Source organism: Giraffa tippelskirchi, chromosome 14 (assembly GCF_054371585.1).
Source record: "Giraffa tippelskirchi isolate mGirTip1 chromosome 14, T2T-mGirTip1v1.2.pri, whole genome shotgun sequence".
Taxonomy (NCBI): Eukaryota; Metazoa; Chordata; class Mammalia; order Artiodactyla; family Giraffidae; genus Giraffa; species Giraffa tippelskirchi.
Window position 1 is genome coordinate 13065295 of NC_137288.1, and position 17206 is coordinate 13082500.

Here is a 17206-nt window from a genome sequence, read left to right on the forward strand (position 1 = left end):
CGCGGCCCTCTGGAGCCCGTGGCTTTGGCTTCAGGGGAAGCACGCTGCCTACGGTATAGCCTGGCCCGGAAGCTCATCCGAGGATTCCTCAGGAGTTCGCGGGCCCCGAGGATTCTGTTTCCGAAAAGCGTTTTCTGGAACCGGGCGACTTGGGGGAACGTGTCACTGGTCTGGAAAATGGAAGGCCGCTGTCAGAGGGTTCAGTGACCTTTACGCTCCCTCCTTTCACTTGAAAGGTGTCTTCTTTTTTCTCCCCACCCCGCCCCCCAACCCCCCGCAACACACACACACCCGACAGCTTGCCTGACCGTTGTTGCTGGGGAGATGAACTCTCAGGAGACGGGAGGCCAAGTCTCTTTCACACCCCGGGGAAGACGATAGGAACGGGTCCCCAGCCGTGCGATGTTTCCGTGTCTCGGCACGGCCGACAGTCTCCTCCTCGTTCTGGGTGCTCCCGTTTCCTCCACCCCCCACCCCCCACCCCATCCCATCCCATCCCATCCCACCCCATCCCATCCCATCCCAAACTAAGGGTTTAGTTTAATGCCAAACTTCTACAAAGAAATAAGCAAATTTTTGTGCAATGTCCAGTGATCTCTTTCTAGGTTGATAGACTGATCAATGCCGTGGTTAATTCCCACAGTAAGTGGATGCCACCCTGTAAATCTTCTTGGCTCATTGCCTGCCACACCCGCTCCATTGCTGGTTAGGAGTAATGTTGTAAAACATGAAAGAGAACACAAAATGGACTGATGACTCTGAGAGAAGAATTGTAATTGGAGGACATTTCAGGACTGGCTCTGATATTGCATCCCGGAAAAAGTAAAACTCATACAGAGAGTGGAAAAGTGGTTACTAGGGCTATGGGGAGAGGTTGGTAAAAGGGAACAAATATTCAGCTATAAGATGAATAGAGTCTGAGGATCTAACGTAAAACACGGCAATCTTTTTGACATGTTTTGTATAAATGAAATCTTATATGAAGATAAAAATCTAAGTAGGAAAGATGGAGGGAAGAAAAAAAAAAAGAAGGTGAAATATGTGAGGTGATATGAATTAACTGGATGAGGAATCCTTTCACATCGTAAACACATGAAATCACCACAGTTATATTTCAATTTCTTGCAATGTTGTATGTCAATTATACCTCAAAAAAGTTGAAATTTTAAAAAAGATATTACAAGATCTATGAAAAACCGTGAGGATTGTGTCTGGCTTGATAACATTGAGAACCTAGAACTCAGGCGATCCAAAACGTCCCCCTGACTAATAGAGTGTTTGTGTCATCGGTTACTCAATTCCGAATTATCATAGGTTCCAGAATTGTTGGTTGGATGCAAGATTTCAAAGCAGCCACATGCTGGAAAACTTAGTTTTAATGAGTTTAGTTCTATTCTCTCAAAGCGGAGAGCTCTATTTAAAGATGATATTTCACGTGGACTTCCTTGATGTTTCGTACGCTGGATCAGAGACGGATATAGTGAGATATCATGAAGTAATTCCCTGTTTTTCTCTTTATAATTTCCGCGACATGATCCTTCTAGTTAGTAAGAAACATTTGTGTTGCCTTGAAGAGAATTAGATTATTATCATAATAATGGAAAGGGAAAGTAGTAGGTTTATGCTTGGCCCTTTTATATTTAAAATATACCTTTTTGGCTAGAGTGTGAGGCACAGGAGATCTAGATCCTGCAATCGAGGAATGAATCTGTGCCCTTTGCAATGGAAGCAAACTGTCTTAATCCCTGGAACCCTAAGGAAGTTCCTCAAAAGAGACGGTTTGCGACTAGGTCAGAAATGATAGTCTTCAAAGGCAATCCCTTTAAGGTCAAAGGAACAAAATTTACTGACTGAAGAGAAGCCTCTGGGTAATACGAATGAGGAGTCTCTGACCTATGAGCAGCCCATCAATACTCCTATTGCCGGCAATAGGAGTAAAGAGGACATCCCATGACACAGAAGGACCTGTCCCAGGAGAGAAGCCCAGGTTCATTCTGCCCGAGAGGAGAAGGCGGGCCGAGCGATGGTCTGGGAAGGGTTTAGAGACTCAGGGTGCGGGCACATGGCTACGCTTGCTGATGAGGGGTCAGATTCCCGATGAGATGAGACGACACGGCTCGCCAGCATGGTGGGGGCGTCAAGAACCCCCTCGAATCTTGCAGACCCTCTGCGACCAATGAGAGAGAGCCAGGCACCACTGCTCAGGGGCACAGCTTCTGCTCTGCTCTTGGCAGGTCCCGGTCACCTGCCACCTTCCTGTCTCCAGCAGAGGTAAAGTGAGGCCCAAATGCCGCCTGAGGATCTTTGAGCTCAGAACGGAAACTCTTTTTTTCGGTGGCCTGGAGTGTCATAAGCAATCCGAAGGTGAGCGGAATTAAATGCAAGTAGTCAGAATAATGGTGAGAACAAAAGGAAACGGCAAGTCACTGTTAACAATCTATTTTGGACGTAAAGTTTTGTGAAGAGAGAGACGGAACCTAGCTTCAGAAGGGGAGGGAGGTCCCGCAAGGTCGAATGAGGCCCACTGGTGGCTGGGGACTCATCTGGAGGAACTTCTCTGAAGAAGGGCCTGGGATCCATCTGAAAGCGGGAGTGGGAACCCAGGCCCGGGAGTGAGCGTCCAGAGCTGGAATGAGAGCTCCTGGGAGACTGACTCGAGCGCGGCTGGTTTCCGGGGCACCCACCTCCCCTTCTCCTCAGCTGATGCCCGCAGGCTGGGTCACGGCCCTTGAGGGAGAAGCCTTGGCAGAAGGTCTCCCCGCGGAGGGAGCCCATGGGTGTCTCAGTCTGTCAGTGGCAGTTGCTCGTTTTCTCGGGCTGCCAGCCCATCTGAGCTGTTTCTGTTGGAGGGGAAATCTGCCTGAAGTTACGCCTGAGGCCTGAGCTCTCTTATTATCAAATTAGGCGAATATCCGATACATAATGTGAATACCTGGCCTACTGCCATGGAATTTCTAAATATCCGTGTGCCGAAAGCTAACTCCGTCCCCACGTGTGCAAGCTAATTCAGGGGAACTCGCTCGTGTCTGACCCGTGTGGTAGTAGTGGTGAGAGCAGGAGTGGATCGGGAGCGAAAGGACCAGGTGGAATTTCTCGATTCAAATCCATGAATCTCTGAGGACTTCGTGAGCACGTTACACTTTAAGTGTCATTCCTGGCCTGAGAGGGAGCACGAACAGGACTTTTCTGACGGCTTCATGGAGACGTGAGACAGGAGTCGAGATCCACAGTATGCAGCGAGCGGTATCTTTGCTTATAGGCAGATCCAGAAAAAGCTATCAGCTCACTGTTGGTTCTTTCAAAGCACGTAGTAGCTGTGTGGTTGCCCGATAATGTGAGTGCCGTCCACCTAGACTGTACACGCACCTCACGCACCGAGTATCTGTCGGCCTTGTAGATGAGGAGGTGGCTGAGGGGCGTTTGCGCAAGTGACTGGGTTTGAATCTAGACAGCACCCTTTGCTGTGGGCTTGGTGAAGTGCAGGTCCTCAGTACACAGGATTCTCATCCTTCCTGGCCTGTTTCTGGCTCCTCTTCACCATCTGGGTTCCACAAGCCTCATCTTTAGCAGCACCGGTGTGCTCTTACCACAAACCTCCGAACAGCACGTTCTTTCAAGGTGCCTCCTCGTCCTTCACCGCTGGTGCTGGGCTCAGACCGTCCCCTGCCCCACGGCCCTTTCCCGGGCCTTTCCTTTTCACTCTCCCGTGGCTAGAGCTCTGACCCATCCTCCAAGCGCGAGGCCTCTTCTCACTATTTCGCATTCCAGGCAAGCCTACTTATTCTGGGAGTTATTCCCCCTTGATACTTTCTGTCTATAACCAGGACCAGGACCAAGCACACAAATCTCTTTCCACGCAACCCCTTCTTGACGCTCAGCTCTGCCGGGCGTGTTGGTGCTGACTCTCGTACGGATGGTGAGTCGACAGGTGACCGGTGACGGGTGAGCTTTTCATGAACCACGTGGAAAGTATGGTTGGCAAGCCTCTGACACAGATTCCCCCATGGGAAAACATCGTCACCTCCTGAGACAGTCCTGGGAACAAAGTCAACGAACAGAGGATTCAGTGCTTCCGGACACATCGAGTGCTTGTGGCAGACACAACCTGCCCCAGAGCATCCAAGGTCAAGTGTGAGGAAAGGCCTAGGAGTAGCGGGACCGGGGACTGAACAAGTCGGCTCTGCTCCTCTCCCGGCTGCAGTCCAAAGAAACGCCAAACAGGATGCCTCTTTGTTGCCATCGAGTGTCCAGTTCTAAACTTTTGTTAACAATGTATACAATGTTAAGGCGCGGGAGAGCCGGCTTTACTGAAACTTGTGGATCGTGCACTTCTTATCCCTGCTACTGTTTGATACAATTAGAGTTTAAGAGCACCCTGTTTTCCAGGAAAGATACTATATAACGCAAAGGTGCGATTTCTAGTGCCCCCTTAATTTCCCCAGTCTCTGGGTACGAGAGCTGAACCAAATGTTGTCTAGTATATTTTCAGGGACATGACAAGCTATTCAGATCCTTCCCGATAGATGTTCTGAAAAAGAACTACTAGCTGCAAGAACTAAATCTCAATTTCAACTCCGGTAGAGGAGAAGCTGCGCTGCTGGCAACAGTTAAGATAAACACTGTATCTTCCCAAGAATAGACTGGGTACCCCCAGCATTTACCTTGAGGCTGCAGCGAGGAAGACTAAGTCTGCCACTGAACTAGGTCCGTTTCTTTGACTTGAACCTTTATACGTGATTCCTGATATCTTCAGTTTCCGTATGCTGCCTGTAGCCCGAGACGTACAGGGCGCACCCCTCGTCAAGGCTCAGATTTCAAGAGTCTAATACATTTCCATTCAGATACAGATAGCAATCTGCAGAATAGAGAATAATACGTATCTCGTTGGAGCGTTACAGGAATATCATGACAGGACACGTGTGGCCCCGCGCGCCCCCAACCACAAGCCCAGATCTCCCGTCTCCCCTCCGAAACCTCCCCCTCCTCCCCCCCATACCCAGCCACCGAGGGGGGCCCGGGGAGGGATGGCGGTCTCAGCCCCGGTTCCGAGAGGTCACTCGTGGAGCCGCCCTAGCTAGGCCGAGACGCCAGATGTGGCTGCCCTGCTGCTTCACGTCCATCTCCGTGAGCCATGCCCAAAAGGCACGTGAAATCATTGAGAGCAAACAGCGCCCCCAGAAAACGCAAAATGATCCTCCTGAACCCCACACGGCCGCCATCTTGGTGGATCCACGTTAGAGGTCGTTGGTAGGTATCCCCACTTGATGCCTGAATAGTACTCACACGGACTCGATTTCTTTTCGCTTTTCCTGGGTGCCCTAGCCAGAGAGATCACGTGGGCCGGAGAGCAAACACAGAACAGAACAGAGCCCCGAACCACAGCCAAGTCGAGGGCGTGCGGAACCGCAGGAACTCACAGAGCCTGTGAGGGGACCCAGATGGGGAAGAAGCGTCCGTGCTCACGTATCTCTGGGGAGGTTGGAAGGGGCGCCCGCCAGCGAGGCAGGTGCCGCGCGAGTGGCCGGAGACGTTTCTCCGTGGGATCTCTCGGGGTGTCGCAGGGTGCCGGGTGCAGGGGCACCCTGGGAGGCCCGGTCCACCGAAAAGCCCGAGAAGTCTTCATGTGGGGCAGGCACGGAATGGTTTCTTGCAGGGCCGGGCGAGGAGAATTCGGGGGCCCATACCTCCAAGCCCCACACGTCTCGAGAGGGTTCCACGTGGCATTCTGAAAGGCCGGGCGACGGAGGGAAGGGGTTCGTGGCTGCGGACAACGCCTGGCTGGAGGAATTCTTTGTCTTTGGCGACGGTTCACCCCGCAGGTCAGGTCATGAGGTTCCTCGACACCTTCCACGGGGCGGATGTTCACAGGAGGAGTGGGGACGGGACGGCGGACTCGCAGGCGACCCTCCTGTCCCCACTGCTCCCCTCCCTCCAGCACTGGAGTTCGAATCTAGATGGGCCTCTGACCGCACACATCGCTGGGTTTACATCGTGCCGGCTTCACCTTCGATTCTCACAAACTGGCACTCTTGCTGCTGCTAGAAGTGTCCTAGAGAAGAAGACATCGGGTTCCGTACCAGATCAGCTTCTTGGACGTGGCCCTCTGGAGCCCGTGGCTTTGGCTTCAGGGGAAGCGCGCTGCCTACGGTATAGCCTGGCCCGGAAGCTCATCCGAGGATTCCTAAGGAGTTCGCGGGCCCCGAGGATTCTGTTTCCGAAAAGCGTTTTCTGGAACCGGGCGACTTGGGAGAACGTGTCACTGGTGTGGAAAATGGAAGGCCGCTGTCAGAGGGTTCAGTGACCTTTACGCTCCCTCCTTTCACTTGAAAGGCGTCTTCTTTTTTCTCCCCACCCCGCCCCCCAACCCCCCAACCCCCCGCAGCACACACACACCCGACAGCTTGCCTGACCGTTGTTGCTGGGGAGATGAAATCCCAGGAGACGGGAGGCCAAGTCTCTCTCACACCCCGGGGCAAACGATAGGAACGGGTCCCCAGCCGTGTGATGTCTCCGTGTCTCAGCACGGCCGACAGTCTCCTCCTCTTTCTAGGTGCTCCCGTTTCCTCCACCCCCCACCCCCCCACCCCACCCCACCCCACCCCACCCCACCCCATCCCATCCCAAACTAAGGGTTTAGTTTAATGCCAAACTTCTACAAAGAAATAAGCAAATTTTTGTGCAATGTCCAGTTATCTCTTTCTAGGTTGATAGACTGATCAATGCCATGGTTAATTCCCACAGTAAGTGGATGCCACCCTGTAAATCTTCTTGGCTCATTGCCTGCCACACCTGCTCCATTGCTGGTTAGGAGTAATTTTGTAAAACATGAAAGATAACACAAAATGGACTGATGACTCTGAGAGAAGAATTGTAATTGGAGGAAATTTCAGGACTGGCTCTGACAGTGCCTCCCGGAAAAAGTAAAACTCATACAGAGAGTAGAAAAGTGGTTACTAGGGCTATGGGGAGAGGTTGGTAAAAGGGAACAAATGTTCAGCTATAAGATGAATAGAGTCTGAGGATCTAATGTAAAACACGGCAATCTTTTTGACATGTTTTGTATAAATGAAATCTTATGAAGATAAAATCTAAGTGGGAAAGATGGAGGGAAGAAAAAAAAAAGAAGGTGAAATATGTGAGGTGATATGAATTAACTGGATGAGGAATCCTTTCACATCGTAAACACGTGAAATCACCACAGTCATATTTCAATTTCTTGCAATTTTATATGTCAATTGTACCTCAAAAAAGTTGAAATTTTAAAAAAGATATTACAGGATCTATGAAAAACCGTGAAGATTGTGTCTGGCTTGATAACATTGAGAACCTAGAACTCAGGCGATCCAAAACGTCCCCCTGACTAGTAGAGTGTTTGTGTCATCGGTTACTCAATTCTGAATTATCATAGGTTCCAGAATTGTCGGTTGGATGCAAGATTTCAAAGCAGCCACATACTGGAAAACTTAGTTTTAATGAGTTTAGTTCTATTCTCTCAAAGTGGAGAGCTCTATTTAAAGATGATACTTTACGTGGACTTCCTTGATTTTTCGTACGTTGGATCAGAGACGGATGTAGTGAGATACCATGAAGTAATTCCCTGTTTTTCTCTTTATAATTTCCGCGACATGATCCTTCTAGTTAGTAAGAAACATTTGTGTTGCCTTGAAGAGAACTAGATTATTATCATAATAATGGAAAGGGAAAGTAGTAGGTTTATGCTTGGCCCTCTTATATTTAAAATATACCTTTTTGGCTACAGTGTGAGGCACGGGAGATCTAGATCCTGCAATCGAGGAAAGAATCTGTGCCCTTTGCAATGGAAGCAAACTGTCTTAATCCCTGGAACCCTAAGGAAGTTCCTCAAAAGAGACGGTTTGCGACTAGGTCAGAAATGATAGTCTTCAAAGGCAATGCAATCCCTTTGACTTCAAAGGAACAAAATTTACTGACTGAAGAAAAGCCTCTGGGTAATACGAATGAGGAGTCTCTGACCTATGAGCAGCACATCAATACTCCTGTTGCCGGCAATAGGAGTAAAGAGGACATCCCATGACACAGAATGACCTGTCCCAGGAGAGAAGCCCAGGTTCATTCTGCCTGAGAGGAGAAGGCGGGCCGAGTGATGGTCTGGGAAGGGTTTAGAGACTCAGGGTGAGGGCACATGGCTACGCTTGCCGATGCGGGGTCAGATTCCCGATGAGATGAGACGACACGGCTCACCAGCATGGTGGGGCCGTCAGGAACCCCCTCGAATCTTGCAGACCCTCTGCGACCAATGAGAGAGAGCCAGGCACCACTGCTCAGGGGCACAGCTTCTGCTCTGCTCTTGGCAGGTCCCGGTCACCTGCCACCTTCCTGTCTCCAGCAGAGGTAAAGTGAGGCCCAAATGCCTCCTGAGGATCTTTGAGCCCAGAACAGAAACTCTCTTTTTTTCGGTGGCCTGGAGTGTCACAAGCAATCCGAAGGTGAGCGGAATTAAATGCAAGTAGTCAGAATAATGGTGAGAACAAAAGGAAATGGCAAGTCATTGTTAACAATCCATCTTGGACTTAAAGTTTTGTGAAGAGAGAGACGGAACCTAGCTTCAGAAGGGGAGGGAGGTCCCGCAAGGTCGAATGAGGCCCACTGGTGGCTGGGGACTCATCTGGAGGAACTTCTCTGAAGAAGGGCCTGGGATCCATCTGAAAGCGGGAGTGAGAACCCGGGCCCGGGAGTGAGCGTCCAGAGCTGGAACGAGAGCTCCTGGGAGACTGACTCGAGCGCGGCTGGTTTCCGGGGCACCCACCTCCCCTTCTCCTCAGCTGATGCCCGCAGGCTGGGTAACGGCCCTTGAGGGAGAAGCCTTGGCAGAAGGTCTCCCCATGGAGGGAGCCCACAGGTGTCTCAGTCTGTTAGTGGCAGTTGCTCGTTCTCTCGGGCTGCCAGCCCATCTGAGCTGTTTCCGTTGGAGGGAAAATCGGCCTGAAGTTATGCCTGAGGCCCGGGCTCTCTTATTATCAAATTAGGCGAATATCCGATACATAATGTGAATACCTGGCCTACTGCCATGGAATTTCTAAATATCCGTGTGCCGAAAGCTAACTCCACCCCCACGTGTGCAAGCTAATTCAGGGGAACTCGCTCGTGTCTGACCCGTGTGGTAGTAGTGGTGAGAGCAGGAGTGGATCGGGAGCGAAAGGACCAGGTGGAATTTCTCGATTCAAATCCATGAATCTCTGAGGACTTCGTGAGCACGTTACACTTGAAGTGTCATTCCTGGCCTGAGAGGGAGCACGAACAGTACTTTTCTGACGGCTTCATGGAGACGTGAGACAGGAGTCGAGATCCACAGTATGCAGCGAGCGGTATCTTTGCTTATAGGCAGATCCAGAAAAAGCTATCAGCTCACTCTTGGTTCTTTCAAAGCATGTATTAGCTGTGTGGTTGCCTGATATGTGAGTGCCGTCCACCTAGACTGTACGTACACGCACCTCACGCACCGAGTATCTGTCGGCCTTGTAGATGAGGAGGTGGCTGAGCGGCGTTTGCGCAAGTGACTGGGTTTGAATCTAGACAGCACCCTTTGCTGTGGGCTTGGTGAAGTGCAGGTCCTCAGTACACGGGATTCTCATCCTTCCTGGCCTGTTTCTGGCTCCTCCTTACTATCTGGGTTCCACAAGCCTCATCTTTAGCAGCACCGGTGTGCTCTTACCACAAACCTCCGAACAGCACGTTCTTTCAAGGTGCCTCCTCGTCCTTCACCGCTGGTGCTGGGCTCAGACCGTCCCCTGCCCCACGGCCCTTTCCCGGGCCTTTCCTTTTCACTCTCCCGTGGCTAAAGCTCTGACCCGTCCTCCAAGCGCGAGGCCTCTTCTCACTATTTCGCATTCCAGGCAAGCCTACTTATTCTGGGAGTTATTCCCCCTTGATACTTTCTGTCTATAACCAGGACCAGGACCAAGCATACAAATCTCTTTCCACGCAACCCCTTCTTGACGCTCAGCTCTGCCGGGCGTGTTGGTGCTGACTCTCGTACGGATGGTGAGTTGACAGGTGACCGGCGACGGGCGAGCTTTTCATGAACCACGTGGAAAGTATGGTTGGCAAGCCTCTGACACAGATTCCCCCATGGGAAAACATCGTCACCTCCTGAGACAGTCCTGGGAACAAAGTCAATGAACAGAGGATTCAGTGCTTCCGGACACATCGAGTGCTTGTTGCAGACACAACCTGCCCCCAGAGCATCCAAGATCAAGTGTGAGGAAAGGCCTAGGAGTAGCGGGACCGGGGACTGAACAAGTCGGCTCTGCTCCTCTCCCGGCTGCAGTCCGAAGAAACGCCAAACAGGATGCCTCTTTGTTGCCATCAAGTGTCCAGTTCTAAACTTTTGTTAACAATGTATATAATGTTAAGGAGCGGGAGAGCCAGCTTTACTGAAACTTGTGGATCATGCACTTCTTATCCCTGCTACTGTTTGATACAATTAGAGTTTCAGAGCAGCCTGTTTTCCAGCAAAGATACTATATAACCCAAAGGTGCGATTTCTAGTGCCACCTTAATTTCCCCAGTCTCTGGGTACGAGAACTGAACCAAATGTTCTCTAGTATACTTTCAGGGACATGACAAGCTATTCGGATCCTTCCTGATAGATGTTCTGAAAAAGAACTACTAGCTGCAAGAACTAAATCTCAATTTCACCTCCGGCAGAGGAGAAGCTGCGTTGCTGGCAACAGTTAAAATAAACACTGTATCTTCCCAAGAATAGACTGGGTACCCCCAGCGTTTACCTTGAGGCTGCAGCGAGGAAGACTAAGTCTGCCCCTGAACTAGGTCCGTTTCTTTGACTTTAACCTTTATACGTGATTCCTGATATCTTCAGTTTCCGTATGCTGCCTGTAGCCCGAGACGTACAGGGCGCACCCCTCGTCAAGGCTCGGATTTCAAGAGTCTAATACATTTCCATTCAGGTACAGATAGCCATCTGCAGAATAGAGAATAATATTTATCTCGTTGGAGCGCTGCAGGAATATCATGACAGGACACGTGTGGCCCCGCGCGCCCCCAACCACAAGCCCAGATCTCCCGTCTCCCCTCCGAAACCTCCCCCTCCCCCCCCCACACCCAGCCACCGAGGGGGGCCCGGGGAGGGATGGCGGTCTCAGCCCCGGTTCCGAGAGGTCACTCGTGGAGCCGCCCTAGCTAGGCCGAGACGCCAGATGTGGCTGCCCTGCTGCTTCACGTCCCATCTCCGTGAGCCATGCCCAAAAGGCACGTGAAATCATTGAGAGCAAATAGCGCCCCCAGAAAACGCAAAATGATCCTCCTGAACCCCACACGGCCGCCATCTTGGTGGATCCACGTTAGAGGTCATTGGTAGGTATCCCCACTTGATGCCTGAATAGTACTCACACGGACTCGATTTCTTTTCGCTTTTCCTGGGTGCCCTAGCCAGAGAGATCACGTGGGCCGGAGAGCAAACACAGAACAGAACAGAGCCCCGAACCACAGCCAAGTCGAGGGCGTGCGGAACCGCAGGAACTCACAGAGCCTGTGAGGGGACCCAGATGGGGAAGAAGCGTCCGTGCTCACGTATCTCTGGGGAGGTTGGAAGGGGCGCCCGCCAGCGAGGCAGATGCCGCGCGAGTGGCCGGAGACGTTTCTCCGTGGGATCTCTCGGGATGTCGCAGGGTGCCGGGTGCAGGGGCACCCTGGGAGGCCCGGTCCACCGAAAAGCCCGAGAAGTCTTCATGTGGGGCAGGCCCGGGATGGTTTCTTGCAGGGCCGGGCGAGGAGAATTCGGGGGCCCATACCTCCAAGCCCCACACGTCTCGAGAGGGCTCCACGTGGCATTCTGAAAGGCCGGGCGACGGAGGGAAGGGGTTCGTGGCTGCGGACGACGCCTGGCTGGAGGAATTCTTTGTCTTTGGCGACGGTTCACCCCGTAGGTCAGGTCATGAGGTTCCTCGACACCTTCCACGGGGCGGATGTTCACACGGGGAGTGGGGACAGGACGGCGGACTCGCAGGCCACCCTCCTGTCCCCACTGCTCCCCTCCCTCCAGCACTGGAGTTCGAATCTAGATGGGCCTCTGACCGCTCACATCGCTGGGTTTACATCGTGCCGGCTTCACCTTCGATTCTCACAAACTGGCACTCTTGCTGCTGCTAGAAGTGTCCTAGAGAAGAAGACATCGGGTTCCGTACCAGATCAGCTTCTTGGACGTGGCCCTCTGGAGCCCGTGGCTTTGGCTTCAGGGGAAGCGCGCTGCCTACGGTATAGCCTGGCCCGGAAGCTCATCCGAGGATTCCTAAGGAGTTCGCGGGCCCCGAGGATTCTGTTTCCGAAAAGCGTTTTCTGGAACCGGGCGACTTGGGAGAACGTGTCACTGGTGTGGAAAATGGAAGGCCGCTGTCAGAGGGTTCAGTGACCTTTACGCTCCCTCCTTTCACTTGAAAGGCGTCTTCTTTTTTCTCCCCACCCCGCCCCCCAACCCCCCAACCCCCCGCAGCACACACACACCCGACAGCTTGCCTGACCGTTGTTGCTGGGGAGATGAAATCCCAGGAGACGGGAGGCCAAGTCTCTCTCACACCCCGGGGCAAACGATAGGAACGGGTCCCCAGCCGTGTGATGTCTCCGTGTCTCAGCACGGCCGACAGTCTCCTCCTCTTTCTAGGTGCTCCCGTTTCCTCCACCCCCCACCCCCCACCCCCACCCCCCCCCCCGCCACCGACCCCCGCCCCCAGCAGCCCTGCCACCCCACCCCAGACCCGACCGCCCGGCCCGGCCGCCCGGCCGCCTTTCCTTTCCGGTGTTTGTGGCCAGTTATTTTGAAATCCATGTTCTCCTGACCTCAAGCGCACTTTCCCCGCCCACCGGCGCATGCTTGTGTTTGTTGTCGTTGGACTTGATCACGGTCTCGACACAGGTTGACTTTCGTTTTCTCTTGTTGGGGGTCCGAGTGTCTCCTTCTTTTCCTTTCTTGCTCCTGGGCTTGCGTGTCTGTGTCTGTGTCTGCTTTCGAGAAGTCCTGCTTTGTTCTCCGAGCAGCGCTTGCCTGGTTTCGCTTTGCCGGTCGGTCCCTCCCTCCCTGCCTCCCTCCCTTCTCTCTCTCCCTCCCTCCCTCCTTCGGGGGAGGGGGCCCGGGGGAGCCCGGGATGTCACTGGTGCCCCTCTCTCGGCCGTCCCCGCCCCGAGCCCCGCCGCCCGCCGGCGTCTCCGTGGAATGTCCGCCCACCAGCCTGGAATCGCGTGGGTGGGGGGGGAGCGCGTCTCCTTCGTGGCAGCCTCCTGGGGAGCTATTTCCCAGCTCCTCTCCCTTCCTCTGCGGCCGGGGTCGCGTCGCGTCGCGTCTCTCGGAGGCGGCGGCTCCGAGCCGAGCTCGGGCGTTTGGGCGGCCGGCGCTGTGGCGTCCTCGGCGGCCGGCGACAGCGACCCGTCCTCGGGACATTGGAGCCGGTTGTCAGGAGCCACCTGGCGGCCGCTTTTATAGTGTCCCTCCCCTCTGGAGCTTCGGCGACCTTCAGGAGGGTTGTGACTCAGCCGCCGGGCCCGAGGGCACAGCTCTCAGAGACCGGCTCTGCTGGCAGCGACAGTGGCGGTGGCGCCGAGGCCTAGGGACGTCCTGCTGTCGCCGGAGATTGGTTCTCTAGGTTTCTGAGGAGGGTGGCCGTCGCGGCGGCGGCGGCGCTCCAGAGCCGGGCTCTGGGGTGGCCTGACCGGGCCTCCCTCAGGAGGGTTTGCTTTTCGCCCTCAGGAGGGTTTGCCTTCTTCTGCCAGGAGGGTTGGCTCCCGCCCTCAAAAAGGGTTTGCTGTTCGCCTTTTCAGAAGGGTTTGCGTCTCCCTTCAGGAGGTTTTTGCTTTCCCGCCCTTTCAGGAGGGTTTGCCACCCCCGGAGGGTTTGCTTTCTCACCCCTCCCCAACTCCCTGAATCACGGCCAGGAGGTCAGGGACCGGCTCGAGCCGTCCTGGGTGCCCCGGACAGGACGGTCTGGGGCCCCGGGCGTGGTCCCTCGTTGGGGCCCGCTCGTCTCGTGGGAGGCGCCTCGCCGGCGGGTCTCTCTTCGTTTTTCTCTTTGGCAACTCGAAGCCAAACCCCCGCTCGGAGACTCGGACGGACGGACGGGTACACCTACCCGTGCGGGCGAAGGGGGAGGGCGTCCCCGGCCAGCTCCCTCCCCCTTGGCGTCTGCGCCCCCACTTCGCCCACCGGGCGCCCCCTTCGCCCCCCTCCCCCCCCCCAGTCGACCAGATGACCCCCGACAGCTCCGGGCCTGGTGTTTCTGGGGTAGTGCTGGGGACAGGTGGCGGTGCCAAGGTGCCAAGGTCCCTCCCTGCCAGTCGTGGGTGGGCCCCGCTGTCGGGCGCTGTCATTTTGTCGCCCGAAATGGGCCTTTTCTGCCACCAGGTAAGTGCCGACACGGTCTCTCTCGGCGTCTGCCGCCGAGGACTTTGGGCCTCTGGACGCACGCGGGGCTCTGGGCCTTTGGGCCGCCGGCCTGGGCCTGTGCGTCGGCTCCCGCGTGGCGTGTCTGGCAGACCCGACCCGTGGCGCCACCTCCGGTCTCTGGGCGACCCGAGGGCGGCGGGGCGAGGCGCCGTGGGTCTTCTACCCTGTGTGACCCCCGCTGCGGGCGCCCGGTGGTGGCCGGGACGACCCCCGCTCTGTAGGCTCCGTGCCCCGTGTCAGGCAGCTCCTCCTCCTGGGGTCGTCGGCGGCTGTCGCCTGAGGTGAGGTGAGGTGAGGTGTGGCGGGGGGAGGCGGCCGGTGAGGCTTAAAGCGGGCCCCTCCGGCGACTGCCCTCACCGTGCCTTCCCCCCTCCCCCTCGGCTCAACGGATCGATGTGGTGTGGTCGTGCTCTCCCGGGCCGGGCCTAAGCCGTGCCGGACGAGGGACGGGCGTTCCTGGTGAACGTGTGCGGTCTTCTCGGTCTGTCCACGGGGCCCCTCGCCTGCCTTTCCCCCTGCCCGTCGGGGAGGGTGAGGAAGGCGGGAGGGTGGGTGCGGCCTCCGGCCCTGACTCTCGGTCTCCTGCCCGCCCCCCCTCCACGGGGCGTCAGTGAGGCCGTCGGTCTTCGGACACAGCGGACGCTCTCGCTTCGCCTTCTCGGCGCGTGTCCCGCGAGCGGCCCTCCCCGCGGTGGGGAGGGCTGTGCCCGCCGCTGCGCCGCGCGCCCCGCGTGGGTGGGTGAGCGTGCCTCGTTTGACCCTCGGTGGTGCCCCTGGAGCGCTCCAGGTCGCCCCCTCAGGTGCCTGAGGCCGAGCGGTGGTGTCGTTTCCCTTAACCCGGCGTCCTCCTCGGGTCCCCCACCGCGGTGGGGTGTGTGTGTGTCCCGCGAGTGGCTCTCGTTGGGGGGAGGGGTCGAGACGGGAAGAGAGGCGTGCCTGTTCCCCTCGCCTCTTCCGTTGGGGGCAGGTGCTGCCTCGTCGTGGAGGCACGGGCCGTGCTCCGGCCCCGACCGTGCACACGCTCCCGTGTGGTCGTCCGCTTACCTGTACCGCAGACCCCTCCCGCCCAGTCGAGGATCGGCGGCTCGTGGAGCGCCTCCGTGGGCCCGAAGGAGAGACGATGGGGTGAGGGACGGCGCGCCCTCGGTGAGAAAGCCTTCTCTAGCGATCCGAGAGGGAGCCTCTGGGGTACCGGAGCCCCCGGCCGCTGCCCCTCCTGAGTGCGCAGTGTAGCCGCCGTGGCGACTGCCAGAGCACGTGGGCAGAATCCCCCCACCTCTCCTCTGTGAGGGGGGATGGGTGCGCCGGCCCCGCGGTGGGGCCGTGTGCCGCTCGTTGCCTACCGCGGCCCGCGCCTCCCCCCGCCGAGTCGGGGGAGGGTCCCGCCGGGCCCCGCCGGGTGTCCGGCACGTGGGGGGGAACCGTGCGTGCGCCGCGTGCGTGCGGCCGCCCCCGCGGTGTGAGTGCAGGAGGAGAAGGGCCGGGGGGCGACGCCCGGTCGGCCCCGGCTTCCCCAGCCCCGCGGCCGTGGCGAGGAGGAGTCCGTCGCGCCCGCCCTCGTCCCCGAGCCGGTGGCGGCGCGCGGGCACGGTCTGGGCCGCCTCGCTCGAGAGCGTGTCCCCGGGATGTGGCGCCTCGGGGTCAGACTAGATGGAGAGACGGATCCGTCGAGGGTGGGCGGAGGAGACGGGTGGACGGCGCCGCCGGCCCTGGCGGCGGGGCCGGGGCGTGGGACTCCGCTCCGGGGCCGGCCGGGGCCGGCCGGCGTCCCAGGCGTCGCGGGACCGCCCTCGTGTGTGGGTGGCGGTGGGATCCCGCGCTGGTTTTCCTGGCGGCCCGGCCGTGTTCCCGGTGGTCTTCTCTGGTCCCCGGGCGGCGCCCGCGCCCCCTGTCCCGTGGCCGTCGCTGTGCGCGCTTGCCGGCCCCTCCCCGCCGCTGCCGGCCTTCCTCCTCGGCCCGCGCGTGCGACCGCCCGCGTGCCCTTCCCCCCTGTCTGGGACCGAGTCGGCTTCGCCTCCTGTGGGTGTCGTCCCCGGGCGGAGCAGTGCCCTCGGAGTCCCTGAGAGAAGTGAGGGGAGGGGCCTGGCGCGGCGGGGCCGCGCGAGTGAGGGCCGTGGCGGGCACGCCGGTACGCAGGCGGGAGAGCGTTCTCCCGGGCCGGCCGCGGCTCTGGGTGTGTGTGTGTAGGTGGCGGTGGGCGCGAGCCCCCGTGAGGGGAGCCTCCCCCACCCTCCGCTTGGGGGTGTGGGGGGGGCCGGAGAGGCCAGTCCGCCGCCCCGGGTGTGCCGCGGGACCGCCCCTGTGCTGGGAGGCCTCCGGCGGTGAGATCCCGCGGTGCGCCCCGGTGGCCGACTCGCTTCCCCCGGGTCGTTTCGAGCCATCCTCCTCGCGGTGGCGCGCGGCCACCCCACCTCTCCGCCGCCGGTTCCGCGCCGCCGCCGCGTCTCGCGCGGCGTTGGCCTCACGCGGCCGCAGCTCGTCGGTGCCCCTCTCCGTCCGTCCGTCCGCTTCGGTCCGCTCCCCCGTCTGCTGCTTCCTCGGGGCCGCGCCCTGGTGCGTCTCGCCTCCCGGGCCTGCCGCGGCCCCGATCCGTGGCCCGTGCCGCCGCCCGTCCGCCGCCGACGTCGTCGCGTGCCGGTCGAGGGGGGAGCGAGCAGCGGGACTCCCACCCTTCCCCGTCAGCCTCCCGCCGCGCTCCCGCTCCGGTGCGCTCGCCCGAGCCGCGGGTCGGGTCCTCCCCGGTCTGCCCCCGCGGGCCGGTCGCCGTGTCCTCGCCGC

At 57.6% G+C, this 17206-nt stretch overlaps 1 long non-coding RNA gene across 2 annotated transcripts in view; it reads right to left on the reverse strand.

The window, feature by feature from the left end:
* Nucleotides 1-6851: 6851 nt before the first annotated feature.
* Nucleotides 6852-17206, reverse strand: part of LOC145534302 (uncharacterized) — a 29710-nt gene continuing 19355 nt past the window's right edge. For both annotated transcript variants that reach the window (XR_014074443.1, XR_014074444.1), the window contains exons 2-3: nucleotides 10767-10960; nucleotides 6852-10139 (exon numbers count right to left, since the gene is read on the reverse strand). This is a non-coding gene — a long non-coding RNA (uncharacterized LOC145534302). The remainder of the gene's footprint in view (nucleotides 10140-10766; nucleotides 10961-17206) is intronic.